Source organism: Bos indicus x Bos taurus, chromosome 2 (genome assembly GCF_003369695.1).
Source record: "Bos indicus x Bos taurus breed Angus x Brahman F1 hybrid chromosome 2, Bos_hybrid_MaternalHap_v2.0, whole genome shotgun sequence".
Classification (NCBI taxonomy): Eukaryota; Metazoa; Chordata; class Mammalia; order Artiodactyla; family Bovidae; genus Bos; species Bos indicus x Bos taurus.
This window is the reverse complement of record NC_040077.1, coordinates 124,245,860-124,263,449: the sequence shown is the minus strand read 5'-3', so window position 1 is coordinate 124,263,449 and position 17,590 is coordinate 124,245,860. Positions and strand designations below refer to the sequence as shown.

The following is a 17,590-nucleotide window of genomic DNA, read 5'->3' as shown; positions in this document are numbered from 1 at the left end:
TGAATAGGCATTACTGTTACCCCTATTTTATAGGTGAGAAAACTGAGGCTCAGAGAGGGCAATGACTTGCCTAAGGGCACACAGCTGGTCCATGGCTGGTCTGGCTAGAATGCTGTCTTGGGTCTGTCAAGTCCACTTCCTCTGCTTGCCTGACTCCCAAGCGGACACTCTGTGATTACACGAAGGGGTACTAGGGAGACCCTCGTGTCCAGCTCACAAATGTGAACGGAGCACCCTCCCTGGCAGGCTCTGTGTCTCATCACCTGGGCGGCAGGGGCACCAGCCGGCCGCCCGAGAAACTGCTGTGACTTTGGTAGTTGCTTCTCTCCCATCCAGTCACCCTCTGCCTCGGAAGACTGCTTTGCTCTGTGAATTTGTGGGCTGCCTACCATGTCTGTGCTGTGTGACCTCAGGAAGTCACTTCACTCCTTGAGCCCATTTTGTCCATCGTGGACGATGATGCTCCCCTGGTAAGAAGTTGTGGGGATTTACAAAGAAGCTATGAGTGAAGGACCTGTCTGTGTGGGTCACACAAGCGTTCCTGGCAACTGAACTGCAATGACACACAGTAGTTGTTTTACTGAGTGGAGGAGAGAGGTGCTTGGCATGCAGTGAGTGCTCAACAAATGGAGCTTTTTTTTAACATTATCTAATGTTCTTGTTTATCCCTGCTCCGAACCCGTCTCTGAATGCTGTAGGTTGGTCAGGAGCAAAGAACTTTCCTTTTTAGCCATCTGCTTGAGTTTGAGTTTCAGAAGGTGGGACAGCATGCATTGGAGAAGCAAACTTCAAGAGGATGTCTTCTCCCCAAGTACCTTCTACAGAGCTGGCTCCTTTGGTCCTTGCCGGGTCTCCGAGACCCTAGATTGGGGCACAGCCTGGGAGGGAAGAAAGGTCCCCAGGTGGCACTGGCCTGGGCCTCCTGGCTTGCCCCGGCAGGTGTCATTGCAGGCGACATCCATCCAATGGGCTCATCTTCTAGAATCTCCTCTTGAAACGAGTCCCAGGCCAGTAGACAGGGAACGTGGGTTTGACTCTCCATCTCCCACTTGCTGTGTGCCCCTGGGCAGGGCTCTGTCCCTCTCTGAGCCTCTGCACCATGGACATGGGTTGATGGATTCTGAGGGCACTGTCTTCCTGGGAGAGAAAGAGATGGTTCCCTCATGTTCCTTGATCCCAGAAACAGACATCTATTGGTAAAATGCCCTGGGGATTTGGCAGAGACTGGGAGAACCAGAGGCCCTCTAGGGGTCCAGTGTGTGTCATTGGAGTTGGCCCCCTTTGTGGGTGAGGGAGGTAGGCATGTCAGAAACGAAGCTTGACTCAGACACCTGGCTTTTGCCTCTCCCAGGTTCCATTTGGGGACCAAGGACCCGACTTTCTGTTTTCCCAATAAAGTGAGCCCTGTTCTCAGTGTCTGCAATCTCCGGCTGTTTCTTTTGCTCACCCACTTTGGTCCTCTCATGAGGGGAGCCCAGTTTGTGGGGGGATGACCTAGACCTGCCTGCTCACAGAGCGAAAAGTATAGCCCCACCCTCAGGACCTGACTCAGAGGGTGATGTGACACTGTCCTGAAGAACCCCATCTGGGACTTCCCTGGTGGTCCAGTGGTTAAGAATGCAGGGGACGTGTGTTCGATCCCTGGTCAGGGAACTAAGATCCCACATAACTCAGGGCAACTAAGCCCACCGCAATTACTGAGCCCGTGTCAAAAACTGATCTGATGGGAGAAGGCGACACAAGAGACAGCTGTAGCCACTTCCTAGCATGTGCCCCACCCCTTCCCTCCAGATTGACTCCGCCTTCTTCCCTGTGGCCCACCCCCCTAATCTAAGGGCCCACATGCTCGCAAGCCTGTTGGGGCTCCCACTAATCCCCTCTCCCTCCCCTCTCCCTCCCCTCTCCCTCCCCTCTCCCTCCCCTCTCCCTCCCCTCTCCCTCCCCTCTATCTCCCCTCTCCCTCCCACCTGCCCTACAATGGCCCTGCCTTTGGTCATGAAAGTGAAAGTCTCTCAGTCGTGTCCGACCCTTTGCGACCCCATGGACTACACAGTCCATCGAATTCTCCAGGCCAGAATACTGGAGTGGGTAGCCTTTCCCTTCTCCAGGGGATCCTCCCAACCCAGGGATCGAACCCAGGTCTCCAGCATTGCAGGCAGATATCTTTACCAGCTGAGCCACCAGGGAAGCCTTTGGTCATAGAAGACCCAAATCTCCTCTGTGCGCGTTCAAGGCCCCCCTAGGAGCGGAAGTCAGAGCCTGAAGCCTCAGAGAGCGTCCCCACCTCCTCAGGGTTCTCCTCAAATAGATGCTGGCCCCGAGGTTACTCTGTAACTTTGGAAGGTGGACTTCCTGTCCCAGGACCTGCCTCCCCGCCGTGTGAGACCAGGTCCTGAAGAAAGCATCGAGGCACAGAGCCCCTCTTCCCCTCGAGACAGCCTCCCTTCTGAGCCCGGAGCCCTAGTCCTGGGCTGCCCACCTGGGGCCTGCTGTGTCGAGGGGGTGAGGTCCAACACGGGGGAGACTCGGAGCTCAACCGCGACCCCCAGCGGCAGTGTGGGCGGCAATGGCAGCGGGGCTACCAGGCTGCTCCGGGGAGGAAGGGGGCCTGACTGCTTGGCCTCACCCTCCTCAAAGAACCGCCCAGAGGCCCTACAGCTCTGCCCAGAGCCAATCCTCCCAGAGGCTGGAAAGAACAGCTCTGAGGGTGTGTGTGGGGGGAGGGAAGGGGAGAGGGAAGCGTGCACCAGAGCTTTAGGCGTTTGAGTATGTGCATGCTAGAGATTTTCTTTCTTCATCGCTGTATGTATGCCCCGAGGAAAAGCATATCTGCGGGACCACTCCGGGCATCTCTTTCCTTATTTGTAAAATAGGAGAGCAGTTACTGTAACCAGGATTCTCTTCAGGACCCAACAAGACAGCAGCTGTCGTGTAACGAGGGCGCATTATTATTGATGGGGAAACACATTCTGCTTTTCACCTTCAATAGCTTCCAGTTGCCTGAAAAGTCCAGATGATTTCTCCGTGCTCCTTCCCAATGGAGGATGCTAGGAGCCTGAGTTCAGTCTTGCCTGTCCACCACCTCAAAAGCCCTTGGAGAGAGAAGGGGACCCTCTACAGGGACAGGGCTACCGAGGCCCAGCCCAAGGACGGGCAGTTCTCAGAGAAATGGGGCAGGTGGTGCAGGCTCCTCTCAGGTGCCAACGTCATCACACTTCCAGGTCAGCGCCGCTTCCTCTGCCTCTAGGAAGCCTTCCTGGATTGCTCTGTGCTGACCCTTGACCCTGCTGGGATATCTTGCATCTGCTATCAGACCCCCACCCCACCCCCATGCTGAGCAAGACCTGCCCTTTCTCAGAAGGCGGCTGGGCCCCCACAGCACTGCCCAGACTCGGGAACCTAGCTGTTTTCTAACGGGGCGTGGGGAGGGGTAAGGAAATATGGTGGAAAGGAACACAGGTTTTTTTTGGTTTTTTCTTCATTGATGTTTATAGTCATTATAGAATGCTCATTATAGAGACTGAGAATAAGCTTAAAAAGAAGGGGGAAACATCACCCATAGTTCCCCATTCTGTTAACATTTGAAAGTACTCCCTTTACCCAGGGGAGCCCCTGGAGGTCCACCATGATTCTAGAACCCTCTGAAATGGGGTCTGCACTCTGTGTCATTAAAAGACGCTTGCTCCTTGGAAGAAAAGCTATGACAAACCTAGACAGCGTATTAAAAAGCGGAGACATTACTTTGCCGACAAAGGTGCGTATAGTCAAAGCTATGGTTTTTCCAGCAGTCATGTATGGATGTGAGAGTTGGACTATAAAGAAAGCTGAGTGCCAAAGAATTAATGCTTTTGGAGAAGACTCTTGAGAGTCCCTTGGACTGCAAGGAGATCCAACCAGTCCATCCTAAAGGAGATCAGTCCTGGGTGTTCATTGGAAGGACTGATGTTGAAGCTGAAACTCCAATACTTTGGCCACCTGATGAGAAGAACTGACTCTTGAAAATACCCTGATGCTGCAAAAGATTGAGGGCAGAAGGAGAAGGGAATGACAGAGGATGAGATGGTTGGATGGCATCACTGACTCAGTGGACATGAATTTGAGTGAACTTCGGGAGTTGGTGATAGACAGGGAGGTCTGGCGTGCTGCAGTCCATGGGGTCGCAAAGAGTCAGACTTGGCTGGACAGGACTGAGCCACTGAACTGAACAAGGAGACAAGCTCATTTCCCAGACGCTTCTGCCACCTACTGGTCTTGTGTGGCATTAGCACCCTTATTTGGTCCCCACTTTCCCCTGTTCTAGGAGAAGGCAATGGCACCCCACTCCAGTACTCTTGCCTGGAAAATCCCATGGATGGAGGAGCCTGGTAGGCTGCAGTCTATGGGGTTGCTAAGAGTCGGACACGACTGAGCGACTTCACTTTCACTTTTCACTTGCATGCATTGGAGAAGGAAATGGCAACCCACTGCAGTGTTCTTGCCTGGAGAATCCCAGGGACGGGGGAGCCTGGTGGGCTGCCGTCTATGGGGTCACACAGAGTCGGACACGACTTAAGTGACTTAGCAGTTCCCCTGTTCTGCTGTCTGCAGCTGATCCACCTGGTAAGCTCTCTCATCCCTGGAAGCTGTAGACTGGAACTGGTTCCTGAAAGAGGGTCTTGAATGAGGGGAGGCATTCTGTTGGGAATATTGGATGAGCATGGAGAACTATGACTGACCATCCATTATGTACCAGGCACTCTTATCCTTTCAAGTTATTACCTCTTTTATTCTTTCTACCCCATGGGCCTTATGCAGTGCCTGGCACATGAAAATTCATAATAAATATTTAAAGTGAATAATTAAAAACACCTTAAAGTGAGTATTTTTGACAAATGAGGAGCTGGAGGCTCAGAGAGGGGAAGTGACTTGCCCAAAGTCACACAACAGCTTCCTCTGATAGGACATTGCTCCAGAGAGAAAGAGAAGGAAGACACAACGAAGCTGAAATATTTACTAGGACCTACAGGTAGTCCAGCCCAGATTCCAACCCCCAGAGGACCAGAGGAAACACCCAGAGATGGATGAGGTCAACCTGGAGGGATGATTTCCCCACCCAAGAAGAATCCCCTGAGCTGCTAACTCAAACCCATTCATTCAACTAATAATGCCAACAGAGTGGCAGGCTCTGTGCTAAGACAGAGGATAAGCAGTGAGCAAACAGACAAAAGTCCAGTCTTTCCCCTTATTCAGCATGGGCTCCAAAAGGGCCCCTCTTCCTTGCTGTCCCACTCCCATGGCCCCTGGGACCACTTTGAGCCTCTCTTCACCATCCTGGCTGTGCTGAGTGGATACAGAATCCAGAATGAGACTGGAGGAAGATGTGAGTCGGCGGGGGGGAGGATGGTTCAGCCCTGACTGTCCAGTACTGAGGCTGAGCAAAGACAGCCTGAAACCTGGGCAGGCAGACTTAGTGCTACTGAACCAGGTTCATCTGCTTGACATGCAGCATGTCAGATGCTGAGATGCAGAAGTTTGCAGCAGTTATTGCTGTTGAGTTGCTAAGTCATGTCTGAATCCTTGCAACCCCATGGACTGCAGCACATCAGGTTTCCCTGTCCTTCACTATCTCCTGGAGTTTGCTCAAACTGGTCCATTGAGTCGGTGATGCCATCCAATCATCTCATTCCCTGTCATCCCCTTCTCCTCCTGCCCTCAGTCTTTCCCAGAATCAGGGTCTTTTCCAGTGAGTCAGTCCTTTGCATCAGGTGGCCAAAGTATTGGAGTTTCATCTTCAGCATCAGTCCTTCCAATGAATATTCAGGGTTGATTTCCTTTAGGATTGACTGGTTTGATCTCCTTGCAGTCCAAGGGACTCTCAAGAGTCTTTTCCAGCACCACAGTTCGAAAGCATCAATTCTTTGGTACTCAGCCTTCTTTATGGTCCAACCCTCACATCCATACATGACTACTGGAAAAACCATAGCTTTGATGGACCTTTGTCAGCAAAGTAATGTCTCTGCTTTTTAATATGCTGTTTGTCATAGCTTTTCTTCCAAGGAGCAAGGTCTGTTAATTTCATGGCACAGTCACCATCCGTAGTGATTCTGGAGCTCAAAAATTACAAAATCTGCCACTATTTGCAGCAGAGAAAGGGTTTATTAACAAGGCAGCCAAGTGAGGAGACAGGAGAAGAAATCTCAGATCTGCCTCCCTGAAGGTGAAGGGCTGGGGATGTTTATGGGATAAAGAAGCAGAGTCTCAGCATTGGGAAAGGTGGTTGGAGGTGGAGAAAAGGTGAGGTAATTGGGGTTCTGTGCAGGTGCATCTGAGTGACATGGCTTCTTTCTAGGATGTATGCTCAACAATGGAGGTGCTTAGCATGATCTGGGGAGAAGGCAATGGGACCCCACTCCAGTACTCTTGCCTGGAAAATCCCATGGACGGAGGAGCCTGGTAGGCTGAAGTCCATGGGGTCACTAGGAGTCAGACACGACTCAACGACTTCACTTTCACTTTTCACTTTTATGCACTGGAGAAGGAAATGGCAACCCACTCGTGTTCTTGCCTGGAGAATCCCAGGGACGGGGGAGCCTGGTGGGCTGCCGTCTATGGGGTCACACAGAGTCGGACACGACTGAAGTGACTTAGCAGCAGCAGCAGCAGTAGGATCTGAGGGTTGAGTTTTTGGCCTTTGTTGTCCAAAGGTCATTCATCTGACTTCTGTGCAGGCCCAGTTTTAGGGTGAGTGGTCTGATCCAGTCCTAGCCAGCTTGAACTGGACGGGAGCTGACTCCAAGCTCCTGGAAAACAACATAAGCTCCTGTTACCGTAGTGACCCATATCTCAGAGGTGTTATCTATAGGGGTGATTAAGGAGTCAGAAAATAATTAAGTCAGCTTGGTCAGTGGAGGCAGGTTATAAGCAGAGGGTTTTTTTTTTTTTTTTTTCAAACCATTCCCTTACCTGCTGTTCTGTAAGACAAGCCCAAGAATTTCTAATAGTTACCTGTTTCTGTTAACCCTATGTGGCATGGTTTCAGGATTTTTTAATCATATGGGGTACAGTTTCACTAGGTTTGAATATATCCTTGGCTACTAACTTGTTCTGTGACCTTGGTCACATCCGTTATCCTTGCTGCTGCTGCTGCTGCTGCTGCTAAGTCGTTTCAGTCATGTCTGACTCTGTGCAACCCCATAGATGGCAGCCCACCAGGCTCCCCCGTCCCTGGGATTCTCCAGGCAAGAACACTGGAGTGGGTTGCCATTTCCTTCTCCAATGCATGCAAGTGAAAAGTGAAAGTGAAGTCACTCAGTTGTGTCCGACTCCTAGCGTTATTCTTGCTAGGCCTCTGTTAAAACAACTTGATCTTAGTGGTTTCAACTCTTAGTTTCTTAGAAGGGCTGGGGGAGGCCAAGCAAACAGAATTTCCATATCCTCTTACACCCATCGCTTCACTCAGCATAGTCCTGCTTCTCTCTGTTTCTTACACTGAGCTTCTGTGGCTAAATGAGTTTGATATCACTTGGACTCGTCCATCTCAAGGTTACTGCCAGGCCTGAAAATTTTAAGACTCAGTCTCCATCTTACCTGATCACCAGATTATGAGCTAGAGGAGGGCTGGGACTGGGTCTGAGTCCTTTCTTTGTCTCTCACCCTCCACCCCTCAGGCCTCGCTGAAGAGGAGGGCCTTAGGATGTCCATCTAGGCTGACCACACGTGGATGACACCCTATGGACAGCACTTCAGGGATTCAGACAATGACTCTATACGGACCAAAGTGCCAAGCACAGTGCTGGCACTGCCTGGGGAGGTGAGGGCAGGCAAAGAAGGCTTCCTGGGGCTTATGGCCTGGGACCTCCCAGTCTGGAAAGCAAATGAGGGTTGGCCTGGATGGAACAGAAGATCCCCGAGCAGTCCTGGCTGGAGCAACCTAGCTGTTAGGATGTGGCCACACACAAGGTCCAGGTTGGCAGCTCTGGAGGACATGGGTGAAGAGCCTGGCTGTGGGGTATGGCAGTGGGGCTGGGGTGAAGGGGATTGGTTGGGAGACACGAACCCAGCTCCTGCTCTGGCTTCAGAATTCCCACATCTCCCATGTGTACCTAATACCTGACCCTGCCAGGCCTAGGGGTGGACTCACCATGAGGTCTATGTGTCAGTCAAGGCTTCGCACTCGCATAGGTCCTTCCCTAGGAAGGACCCTGGCCTTGTGTTCACAAGGTCGTAAATGTCTATAAAATTTGCAAAAGTGAAATACATTAACTTCAGTTGGTTAAGAGCACCGTCTCTTTCCATTCTGATTTTCCCTTCTTTCCACTTGTGTCCTGCAGCCTTGAGTGGCTACATGCATGCGTACTAAGTCGCTTCAGTTGTGTGTGACTCTTTGCAACCCTATAGCCCGCCAAGCTCCTCTGTCCATGGGATTCTCCAGGCAAGAATACTGGAGAAGGTTGCCATGCACTCCTCCAGAGGATCTTCCTGGCCCAGGGATTGAACCCATGTCTCTTATGTCTCCTGTATTGGCAGGCTGCCTCTTTACCACTAGCGCCACCTGGGAAGCCCTAAGTGGCTACAGGCATTTTTTATTTCTTTGTTGTTCAATCACTAGGTTATGTCAGACTCTGTGATCTCATGGACTGTATCATGCCAGGTTAGAGCTTCCTCAGATTCATGCCCACTGAGTCGGTGATGCTATCTAACCATCTCATCCTCTGTTGCCCGCTTCTCCACCTGCCCTCAAACTTTCCCATCATCAGGGTCTTTTCCAATGAGTCTGCTCTTTGCATCAGGCGGCCAAAGTATTGGAGCTTCAGCAATAGACCTTGCAATGAACATTCAGTGTTAATTTCCTTTAGGACTGACTGATTTGACCTTCTTGCTGTTCAAGGCACTCTCAAGAGTCTTTCTCCAACACCACTGTTCGAAAGCATCAATTCTTCATCACTTAGGCTTCTTGATGAACCAACTCTCATATCTGTACATGACTACTGGAAAAACCATAGCTTTGACTCTAGGCACCTTTGTCGGCAATGTGATGTCCCTGCTTTTTAATACACTGTCTAGGTTTGTCATAGTTTTCTTTCCAAGGAGGAAGCATCTTTTAATTTCATGGCTTCAGTCACTGTCTACAGTGATTTTGGAGCCCCAAAAAATAAAATCTGCCACTGCTTCCACTTTTTTCCCTTCTATTTGCCATGAAGTGATGGGACCAGATGCCATGATCTTAGTTTTTTTTTTTTTTTTTTAATGATCTTAGCTTTTTAACGTTGAGTTTCAAGCCAGGTTTTTCACTTTCCTCTTTCACCTTCATCAAGAGGCTCTTTAGTTCCTCTTCACTTTTTGCTATAGAGTGGTATCATCTGCATATGTTAGGTTGGTGGTATTTCTCCCAGCAAACTTGATTATAGCTTGTGATGCATTCAGTCCAGCATTTCACATGATGTACTCTGCATATAGACCCAGGGTTCGATCCTTCGGTCAAGAAGATTCCCTGGGATAGGAAATGGCCAACTACTCCAGTATTCTTGCCAGGGTATCCCATGGACAGAGGAGCCTGGTGTGCTACAGTCCATGGGGTTGCAAAGAGTCAGACATGACTGAGCAACAGCACACATTCTGCATATAAGTTAAATAAGCAGGGTAACAATATACAGCCTTGTTGTACTCCTTTCCCAATTTTGAACAAATCAGTTGTTCCATGTCTGGTTCTAAATGTTGCTTCTTGACCCACATACAGGTTTCTCAGGAGATAGGTAAGGTGGTCTGGTATTCCCATCTCTTTAAGAATTTTCCAATTTTTTGTGATCCATACAGTCAAAGGCTTTAGTGTAGTCAATGAAGCAGAAGTTGATGTCTTTCTGGAACTCCTCTGCTTTCTCCATGATTCAACTAATGTTAGCAGTCTGATCTCTGCTTCCTTTGCCTCTTTGAAGTCCAGCTTATGAATCTGGAATTTCTCAGTTCACATACTGCTGAAGCCTAGCTTAAAGGATTTTGAGCATTACCTTGCTAGTATGTTAAATGAGTGCAGTTGTACCATAGTTTGAACATTCTTTGGCATTGCCCTTCTTTGGCATTGGAATGAAAACTGATTTTTCCAGTCCTGTGGCCACTGCTGAGTCTTTCAAATTTGCTGGCATGTTGAGTGCAGCACTTTCACAGAATCATCTTTTAGGATTTGAAATAGCTCAGCTGGAATTCTGTCACATCCTAGTACAGAATTTTGTTCCTAGTACTACTTCCTAAAGCCCACTTGACTTCACAGTCCAGGATGTCTGGCTCTAGGTGAGTGATCACACCATCGTGGTTATCTGGGTCATTAAGAGTTTTTTCATGTAGTTCCTCTGTGTATTCTCGCCACCTCTTCTTAATCCCTTCTGCTTCTGTTAGGTCATTACCGTTTCTCTCCTTTATCGTGTCCATCCTTGCATGAAATGTTTCCTTGATATTTCCAATTTTCTTGAAGAGATCTCTAGTCTTTCCCATTCTATCGTTTTCCTCTATCCCTTTGCATTGTTCATTTACTCTTTACATTCACTTAAAAAAAGAGAGACCCCCCAAAGAAGCCCCACAATCCTGGACCTGCCCACTAGGTCCTGAGTTTTTCCAACTTCAAAGATGAGTAAAGGCTGTGAGGGTCTTCACAGGAGTAAAAAGGATCTCTTTTCATCCTCTCAAAGGCAGTGAGAGAAACTGAAGAATGAGGGTAAGAGACGTGCCAAGGGCCTCACACATCACAGTGAGTTGGGCTTGCAATCTGGGAGACTCTCATTCGAATGCCCACCCTCTCATGACAACCCCTGCCTTGGAGCTGACCCTCAGGCACCCAAAGCAGCCTCAGTCCCAGGCTGAGCTCCCTCTGGCAGCCTGGGTGGCCGGGCTCCACACTTCCACTGCAGCAGCTCTAAGGACCACAAGGTGGCAGCAGACACCATCTTTCCTCCTCGCTCCTCCCAGATTCCTGGCCCCAACTAGCCAAATCTTAAGCCTTCCCCCCAAATATCCCATCAGCATTTTCCTTCCCTCTCAGGAAACAGGGAATGCTGCTTTCAAGTCCTGGCCTTGTCATTGGCTAGTTGTGTGATTGCAAGTAGATCATTTCACCTCTCCCAGCCTCAGCTATAAAATAAGGGGAACTCATGGGAATTGGTTAGTGACATACCTGGCAGATATACAATAAACCAATCGCTGGCAACCACTGCTGTTTGAAAAGGGGCTTCTGGAGATGGCACCTTCCTTGGGAAGGGGTTCTCCTGGAGGGATTGGCCCCCTCCCCACACCTTAGCAAAGCAGAGGCCCTCTGGGGGCAGCGGGGCCTTCAGAGACCTTCCGTGTTTATTGGTGGGCACCCTCTCTGCCCCTGCATGCATCTTTCCCCAGACTGGGGCATCTGACTTGGCTTTTTCTGCATCCCTGCCAACCCCCATCTCTCCCTTGGAGGGGGCTCTGCAGCCTCTTGCCCACCTTAATGTTATCCTGGGGATCAGCCGTGGGCTTCGGTTGGATAGGAACAGGGTCCCTGAACCACCGCTCATCAATTTTCTCTCTCTCCACTTCAGGTGCCCCCAAGTGACTGCCAAAGCCCAGCCAGCAAATGGCTGTCTCTACCTCCAAGACTCCCTGGCTGACCCAAATGTCAGTATCTCTTCCCCCCCCCACCTGCCCAGCTCTTAACCTGGCATTCAAGGCCTTCCACTATTCGGTCACACGATGCACTCTGTGCTCCACATATACTGGAGCATTTTCTGTTCCCAGAGCACACCTTCACTATTCTATTTCCAGGCCTTTGTGCAGGCTGTCCTCCCCTGGAAGGCCCTCTTCCATTTCCATGCAGTAAAGTCACCCTTAAAAGTCTAGCTGGAAGGTCCCTTCTCCGGGCAATCTTCCCTAATCCTGCAGATGGAATCCTTTTCCCTTCCCTGGGCTCTGGGTACACAGCTGCTTTAGGGCCTTCATCACAGGAGGCCGTGAATCTCAACAGGAATGAATGTCCATTATGTATGGAGAGCAACTTTCAATTTACAAATGGCTTTCCATCTAATTATCTTAGAGTCTTAATGTCCCGGAGTCAGGAAAGGATGACAGGATGAGCGCCATGACCTCATTTGACTGGTGAGGAGACAGGCTAGGAGAGAAATATGACTGGCTGGGTCCTACGCCCACCCCTGAGAATGGTGAGATCGGGATTCAAACCTGCAACAGATTCCAGCCCCTGCCTCCTGCCTGAGCTTCCCATGCTGTCTCCACTGTTCCTTGTGACCTGGTCTTGTGACACCCTTCCTCACTTAGACTGGGCATTGGTCAGTTTTGAATAAAGAGCTCAATTAAGTTTTGTTGATGCAACAGACGCTCTCCTACTGGCCCTGCCTCCCACCCTCTACCCTCTAAGCCCCTAGCCCATTCCTTGGCCTCTTTATCACCCAACTCAAGACCCAATCACCCAGTGGAGGCTGATGGTAGGGCCCAGGCTCTGGCAGGATAAGGAGTTGGCTGGAGGCCCAGGCAACTCAGAGGAGGAGGGGGAGACAAAAACAGGTTCCTTCCCTGCCCCCCAAGCTTATCAGTCCCCCTCAGGCTCCAGGCACACTTGGTACTCAGCCGGGGGGGGCAGAGATCTGTTGCCTGCTTATAACCCTTAAAAGCTGTGTGACCTTGGCTGTCTTCTGCTCTCAGACCCTCTTTAGAACACTTTAGGTATAAGGATTCAAAGGAATCAAATGAAAGAATACAGGTAAAATAACAGTGATCACCTCCTCTGGAGGACTTCCTGAGAGGGAGCATCTCAGGAGGCAAATAACACCAAGTCTGGGGAGGGAGATGGAGACTTCACTGGCAGAGGCAGGGGGGCAGGGGGCTTGAAGTCCACGCAGGGACAGCATCCACCCATCCCACAGGCCCGCCCAAGCCAGCGACTTTCACCCACACAAGTGCACATGTCACTTCAACAAGAAACCCAGGCTGTGTCCTGAGAGAGGGTCCTGGGCAGGGCTCCAGGGCTCCAGGGCCTGGCTGGAGGTGGGGGAGGCACCAGTTTATATGACAACACAGAGACACAAATAGAGGCACACCCTCTGTGCAAACTCACCATCAAGGGCACACTGTCACACCCATAAATGCATCTATCCCGCTCCAACAATACACAGAGATGAGAGACACACACTAGGTCAAGATCACAAGCTCACTCCCACGTGGACATCCCAGGCACAAACTCAGAAATACAGAGCCCTCCCTGGCCACCCTCACGACACACACACATTCCCAGGCACACACACTTATCAGGCCGGGGCAGGCGCAGGCGCTGCTGAGTCACCCACAGGCAGCTCCAGCCTCAGAGAGGAGGAGCCAAGTGCTCGCCCCCATCAGGAGGGGGTGGGGCCTGCGGCAGTTCCTTAGAATAGCCGCGTCTGGGCCGCTGCGGGATTCTCCGCGCCCCGCCCTTTCGATAGAGGAGGAGAGTCAGAAAAGGGGAAGGAAACCCCTTTTGCGGAGGCTAGATCAAGGCATTCACAGCCTGCTCTCTCCAGGGTGCGCGAATACACGTGGGAGCAATTAAAAAAAATAACACTGGAACCATTACCGGGTATTTGCATATGTATTTTCACATGCTCATTTAATTTTCCCAACAGCTCTATGTGAAGTTGGGGCTATTATTAATCCAGAGGGAAAGGGATTTACCCAGAGGTACGGAGCGGCTAAGTGGAAGAGCCTAGACTCCATCATCTGCAAATCCCAAACTCTTAACCACTGGGCTGAGCCATACCACCTGGTGGGCAGGTGAGAATGTGGACAAGTGAAAGGTGTGTCGGTAGGCTTGGGAACCTGGTGTGTGTCAGCTTTCCATATGGGGTCCACTGGGTGAGGGACTGAAAAGGTCTCAAGGGTCCAGATTTCTGGTTAAAGAAACTATAGCTCCTGTGGTGCATTGGAGACTGTGCACCTTTATCAGAAGATGTGGGAGCTCAGACCTTCCTCTGCTAGACTGTGAGCTTCTTGAAGGCAGGGACTGGGGCTTGAAAACTAAAGACTAAGACTTGACCCAAAGGGGGCTTCGGTGAATTTGGGGGGCAAAACATGAATTTCTATAATAAAGGCTAACACTTCGGGAATGCTTACCCTGAGACTGGCACTGTTCTTATTAGTACTTTACATGGGTTATTTCACTTGATGGCCCACAGCTTGTAAGTAGTAGCAGGTTCTGACTCTCGGCAATCTGATTCCTGAGTCCATCGAATAGAAAGACCATTGAAGTCACAGGAAGTCACTTGTCAGTGACCTTCTCTATGTCCCATTTGCCCCCAAAAGGAATTCATGGGTCTCCAACTTGAAATAGCCTATGATTTTGTCATTCTCTAAGTCCTCAGCAAGGAAGAGGGATTAGGTTTGTTCTCTGTGGGCAAGACTCCTAAGGAGCAGAGTTCGGACGGGTTTAAAGTGAAGGAGGCCTGACTGGGAAGTGATAAGCTTCCCATCACTGAAAGTGTGTGCATTCATGCATGCTCAGTCATGTCCATGGCCCTATGGACTGTACTCTGCCAGGCTCCTCTGTCCATGGGATTTCCCAATAAGAATACTGGAGTGGATTGCTATTTCCTTCTCCAGGGGATCTTCCCGCCCCAGGGATTGAACCCTCGTCTCCTGCATTGGTAAGCAGATGCTTTTACCAGTGAGCCACCTGGAAGTCTGTGAGCACAGCTCTGAAATGCGATACAGAGGGGAGGGGATTTGGACCAGTGACTATGTAAGCCCCTTCCAGCGCTGATGGGACAGACGATAAGGAAGGCAAAGTCTCATAGTGGGAAGATGCGAATAAAGGGGACCAGAGTCCACATTTACTGAAGACCACCCACCGTGCTGGGCCCAGCCCTGCGCTTGGTACTTAACATATATTGCTAATTCTCAGGAAAATATTCTTCAAGATTTATAGTTGAGGAAACTCAGCTTCAGAGTAGTGACTCTGACACAGATGGCACAGGTCATCCAGGTGTCCTCTTCAGGATTACTTCCCTAGTCCCCTGTGACCAAGTCCGTGTCTCCCTTCCAGCCTTAGGGGGTAGCACCACGTGGCAAATTGCATCATACTTTTGCCATACGACGTTAGACACCGCGCCAGCCAATTCAGGAGCTCCCAGTGCGAGCCTCCGCAGACCCAGCGGGTCAGCAACCCTACCGGCCATCGCTGGGCGTCCCGTCAGGCCGCACCTGGAGCCCTCGCCCCTTCCCGGTTGCGACGCTCTCTCTGCCCCGCCCAGTTCCTCCCCCGTCCTCCCCGCCGCCCTGCTGACTAGCAGTTGCCTGCACCAATCCTAAGGCACCCCGGGTCGGGGGCGGGGCCTCACGCCAGAGTTGCCCTGTCAGTGCAGGTGGAGGCCCCCGAAGGGGCAAAGTGGCAGGAACCTCTTAAAGGGCGAGAGCGGCGGAGGGCGAGAACGCGGCCCGGCCCGGCCCGGCCAGGTCCCCGCCCTGTCCAGCCCAGGTGAGCCTGGACCTCCTGGCGGACAAGCCCGGGTCCCGGGAGGGACGGGGTGAGAGACAGACGGACGCACTCCCCAAGGGCCCGGGGCGTCCCGCGGGGAGCGGGGAGAGGTCTGGTTCTCAGGATCGGGGGCGCTATAGAGGTTCCGGGTCCCCAGTTCCGAACTGGGGGTCCAGTTGGGGGGGTCTGGGATTCCCGAAGTTCAGAGTGCGGGTAGGGGCAGGGGAGGCAGGAAGGGGGTCCGAGAGCTCGCGTCCGGAGCTGGGTGCTTGGCGCGCGGTCCCAGCCGGTTCCGGGCCTGTCCAGGGCGGGGGTCCGGGGTGAGGTGCGGGCGGGCGGGTCTCTGCGAAGGGCTGCAGCCCAGGCTTCCCCCCACCCCCCCACCCCCCCACCCCCTCAACCCCGCCCTGTCGGCCCTGCGTGCTCCTGCCGGGCGGGCTGCAGCGCGGCTGGAGCGGGCGGGAGGGCGGCGCGCGCCGGGAGCGGGCAGCTGGGTCCCGGCCCCCGCGCCCCGCTCCGGCCCTTACGTAACTGACTTTGAGTTTCCGGACTGAGGGACCCGCGAGCTGGGGCGCCGGCTCTGCCGGCCAGGGTGGCTCTGCTGTCGCCGCCCCGGCCGCACAGCTCCCTTTCCAGGCTGGGTTTAGGGGACTTCTCTCTGCCTCCGGTCGGCCGGGTCTCCCTGTCGGGCTCTGGTTCCGGCTAGATCTCATCTCCCGGTTCCCTGTGTCTCTCGTCTCCTCTGTGTGTGGCCCGGCCTCTCCCTGTCCTGCCCTCATCTACACTTTCTAGCAGACCCCACCTCTGTGGGTTGGGATAGGACTTCTTCTCTCCAGCAAATTGGAGGCCAGGACGTGTCCAGACCAACCTCAGCCCAAGCTTGCCCCAGATGGAGGGCGGGGAGGACTACCTGGTAGGATTAGGGGAGGTTACTCCGGAGGCCCACAGATTCTTCTGGGAAAGGAGTGACTGAATGTGACCCCTTAAATTCCCAGATTAGAACTGAAGGCAGCTCCTCCCCCCCACCCCCCCTTTGCTTCTGAGCCCTTTTCTCCAGGCTCAGGGAGAGCCTGACCTGGGTTGGGGCTTCGGGCAGCTGGAAGTCCCTGGAAGAACTGCTCAGCTACTGAAGGATGAGGGTGGGGCCCCGGGGCGCCCAGAGCACTGGCAGCAGAGCCCCAAAGGCTACTTACTGCATGCTCCCACCGTCACCCCAGTTACAAGCTGGGGACTGGCCTTGGCAGGAGGCTGGGGTGGGGAGGGGATCAACAGGAGGCCACCAGAAGACTTTTCATGGGGGGGTATGGGAGGGTGGAGGTATAAGTGACAGACTCTCAGGTCTAAGGGGCACTTGGTGGGGTCACTCTCTGCCTTCAGGGTCCTTCTGAGTGTCAGAGAAACAGACACCTCAGAAATAACTCCTGCATCGCAGCTGTCCAGTGCATGTAAACAAGGTGTTAAGGGCACCGGTGAGGTGGGAGTTGTTCATTCTGACCAGGGGTGGGGAGGAGAGACTTGGCAGAGGAGGTGGGAGTTAGGGGAAGAAGGGCATTCCGAAGCCGTAGGGAGCAGAGAGGAGGGACAGAAGGGGACTTCAGGGATCCTATAGGCTTTTCATGCAGCAGAACTGGGTTTGAAGCCTGGTCCTGCCATTTCCTTGCTATGTGACCTTGCATGAGTCACTTCACCTCTCTGAGCCCCAGGTTCCTCCTTCGTCAATAATCCAGATCTTACAGGCATTAGCAGAATCAAATGAGCACTGAGTGTGCAGTGACTGGAATGGTAGCTGGTCTGGGAACAGGCCAGCGGGGGTGCGTTAAGAAGGGAATGGAGTGAGGAAGCCCTGAGGTTTTCTCTGTGTATACAGAAGAGTCAGGCAGGACCTGCCAGGTCCCTGGAGATGTGGGATATGGGTGGAGTGTCTTGTGTGGGTGACACCCATCTGTTTTCTGATCAGCCCATCCCTGAACTGCCTAGACCAGGCTAGTCTCCCTCCTGAAGGCCCCAGGTACCAACAGAAGCTCTCAGGCTGCCCCGGTCCCTAGGCCAGTGGGAATGGGGCCCAGCACCCTGTTTGCAGAATGGACACTGGCCGGGAGCCTGGCTGGCTGCACCGGGCAGGAACATCCCAGCCTGGCT

The 17,590-nt window shown here is 52.3% G+C and overlaps 1 protein-coding gene across 3 annotated transcripts in view; it reads left to right on the top strand.

Annotated features, from left to right (window-relative positions):
• The first annotated feature begins 15,305 nt into the window (after positions 1–15,305).
• EPB41 (erythrocyte membrane protein band 4.1) overlaps positions 15,306–17,590 on the top strand; it is a 181,542-nt gene continuing 179,257 nt past the window's right edge. The window contains exon 1 of one of the 3 annotated variants that reach the window (XM_027518448.1): positions 15,306–15,451. The gene's annotated coding sequence lies outside the window, so the exon portion shown is untranslated. The remainder of the gene's footprint in view (positions 15,452–17,590) is intronic. The other 2 variants (XM_027518438.1, XM_027518362.1) reach the window with 2 other exon arrangements.